The sequence below is a fragment of the Dermacentor andersoni genome, chromosome 3 (assembly GCF_023375885.2).
Source record: "Dermacentor andersoni chromosome 3, qqDerAnde1_hic_scaffold, whole genome shotgun sequence".
Classification (NCBI taxonomy): Eukaryota; Metazoa; Arthropoda; class Arachnida; order Ixodida; family Ixodidae; genus Dermacentor; species Dermacentor andersoni.
The window spans coordinates 54,411,970-54,415,622 of NC_092816.1; positions in this window are offsets into that span (position 1 = coordinate 54,411,970).

Below are 3,653 nucleotides of genomic sequence, written 5' to 3' on the forward strand. Positions count from 1 at the left end.
CGTTACTACCTGAACGATCGTGTCTGAAACGTGGAGGGCAGAGATAGAGAGAGAGAGAGAGAGACGCTTTTTAACGAAAAACAGAGAAGTTTGCCTGGTGGCACGCCCAGCATGATATACTTCAGATGATTGTGATGGCAAATGAAATGATACACGCTATGGGACATACGACGCTTATTAGCACACACGTAAAACAATCTACGATATCAAGGTATACCTGCTTGAGACCAGCGTCTCACAAAAAAAGTTGAAAGTGCCTTGCGGGAGACGCGCATGCGGCTCTGGTTCATGGTACAAGTGGATGTTGTAGATCAAGGTGTGAACCCTGAGGCACATTCAGTGTGACAAATAAGACGGTGACCTTGTTATAACAATTCATGCGCTTATACAACTGGAGTAGCAGCACAATTAACCCGTTGTACACAGAAGCAACGCAAGCCAGAAGGAGTCAGGCAAAGATAATTTATAATGTGATAGCTGTGTGACGCCTTCGTCCAACAATGGACATAAAACGGGCTGGTGATGATGCATTGTCGTCCGAAACACAGCCCGTGCACCTGTGTGCCTTGTGTTGGACCTTTAACAAAGATGCACGATCGCAAATATTTGCGCGCCTACAAATTAGAAGCTGTTTGCTATACTATTTGTTCACACCATGGGACCTTCGGACTCGACCACACTCACACACCAATACCGTAGCGATGTGGCTGCTGTCTATAATTTACTACGCAAGTCTGTAAAATCCCGAGGGAAAAAATTTGCTTTGATATGATTATATCTTGCCGTGCGAGGAGAGCACATACCGATATCCAAGGATAAAGCGGCCGCGTAAGCAGCGTAAGCTGTGTAACGCTCCACTGGTCACCCGATAAGGAACATAAGGTCACCCGATAAGAACTAAGCGTAATGAAATGAAAAAAAAATTACAAAAAAGAAACGCGAGACCTCGGTCAGCTCCTTTAAATGCTTCCGTCAGTCTAAGGTGCGGCTTGAGCAAATTTGAGGGCCATTCAACCGTAACGGCGCTGTGGCCGTATATATAGAAGGTCAGCGGACGCGTTAGCGGCAAATGGGCGATACAGAGCAGAAATGGAAGAAAAGTGAAGTTATACAACAACAAAGAACAGAATTTGCGGCTGCAGAAGAGCGAGAGCGGAGAGTTTCGAAGCAGGAGTCAAGTCATCCTTGAAAGGTTATAACTTTAACAAGAAAGTCGCGTTAAGAAGAGCTGCGGTCGAGCCTCCTTGCAAAGTGGCGACCACGAAAAAAAAGAAAAGTTCGAGCGAAAGTTATTTTGCCATTTGAATATTCATTTCATACAAAGAGGCAAAACGTACACGCCATAACCTTAAATTGTTTATGATTGCACCATGGGTATGTTTAGTAACCAGACATTACGAGTAGTTATTCCTACAGGACGTTCTCTCCGGCTGCTTCACCTCGTTGCCTTTCCTCTATCCCTCTCTTTAATGACCCCACTTGGTGAACGCATCATATATAGTATATGCGAGAAAATGAAAGTGCGCTTGAAAGCGAGGGCCGTGAAAGATAGAAGAAGAAAGAAAAAAATTATACATAGCTGGGCAGCTAACAGGCGTTACGGTGGTTCCCAGACTATATATATATATATATATATATATATATATATCGACACAGACACACAAATGTTCCTGTATCAGCCTCACCTCAGAAGAGACGTACCGGCCGCAACACAGACTATTCAGCTTACAACTTTCACGTGGCTTGTGCAACCATGATAGGCAAAACCAAGGATAGCCGCGACGCTGATTCAGTGGCGTTCAGCTGCAGAATGAGAATGAGGTTGCAGGTTCAACTCCAGCCTGCGGCTACCGCCACTACATGATGGTGGGTGGAACATAATTTGCTTTGTGCGCAACTTCAAGAAAACAGAAAAGAAAAACCCCGAAGACTCCCACTACGGAGTCATACATATATAGCGGGCGCGAGTTGCTCTTCTGGACGATCAAACCGCACACGTGATTTAATTACAAGACGAAGAATATAACTGCACAGCGTAGTTTGTGACAATGGCTTCAAGTGTGACGTTCACCTTCTGGTCTTCCTGACAGCTGCGGTAATGAACAAAAAACTCTTCACCTATACATTAATTTTAGCTATCGTTGTATATCGGCGCGTTCGCGGTGCCAGTCCTCTCTTACCATATACGTTTGATTCCTGGATCAAAGTAGAAGAACATGCAACACTGCAACAGGAAACCGGAGAGACAGAGAGTGACCGTTTTTCTCTGCCTCTCCTTTTTTCCTGTTCCGCTGTTTCGTGTTCTACTCTGCGCCAGGAACCAAATATATATAGTAGCAAGCCTGAACAGCAACCTGCCGAAGAGCAAGTCCTTTCGGCTACTCCTCTCGTTTCTTTATATATACCAGCCAGGCTGTCATACAGTTGAACGCGCGCACTTTCTCGGTGAATCCGGCAGCCCCAGCACTCTCTTTCTTGACAGGCTAAGAAAGCCAGATTTGGCTACGCTGAGAGCGTATACGGGAACCGTACGTGGCTTTAATACTAATGCACCGACAAAAAGAACGTACGCATATACCTGTCGTAGATGCTCGCGTAGCGTTCATCCCCATGTCGATCGAGCTTCATTCGAAGACGCCAGGCGCTCTACAGGCCAGACGGAGCATTCCGCGAAGCCGAAGGCAAGAAAGTACGACCGAAAGTGCTTTCTGTAACCCAGCACGATTAAAAAAAAAAAAAAAGAAACACGGACGAATTCAGGAACGAGCGGCGACCGGAGGGACTTGAGGCGTTCCTGCACTTTGAGAGCTCTGATCTCGATTTGCCAACGGGGGACGGTTAACTACACACTATACAGGATGCAGACCGAGAAGCAATGGGAAGTAGCTCGATCCTTCTCCCACATACCGCGCTCTTTTTTGACCGTCGTGTGCGTACGTATACAAGGCGACAGTGGAGCGAGACGCGGCTCGGCGCTCGACATCTGTATACCAGTGACAGTTGTGACTCCCGCCGACTGTGCACTGTCTTCTGCCTACAAGCACGTGCGATCACGTGAAACGCCGGCGCGCTATAGCTTATCGCACAGCTGCAGCTGCGCGCTTCTGCACCGGGCCTCTCCCCTCTCCCCCCATCGCGGGCTCTGGATGCTCTCTCCTCCTCGTTCCGAAGGTGCACCTTCCTTGTCGTGCTCATCGCTCAGCGAGCAAGACCTACTTTTGGAACGGACAGCGCCGACAACCGAGTCCCCTCCCCTCCCTCCCCCGATCGCCGACTCGTGATTTCTTCTCATCCTTGCCGCCTTGTACGTTCTCACTGCGGCCCGTTGTTCGGCATCCCTCGAGGCCGCCTTGTTGAAAGCGAAGAGAAACAGCAGCAGCAACAACAACAACAAAAAGTCAGAAAGAGACATGCGCGTCTGGCGGCCGGGACAACGCGGGCCCATTTGCCTGCGTTATGTCTCGCGAGCGCCTATACACTACGGCTGCTGTGACGCCCGGTTGTTGGCCAGCGGCCGGCCCGTTATAAACTACATTGTTCGGCAGTGAAAAGAAAGGGGAGAACGGTCCGAGTGGGTTAGCGGGGGGGGGGGGGGGGGGGGGGTGTCGCTGCCGAGAAGTGTGACTACGGCGATGTTACTGCCTACCTTACCG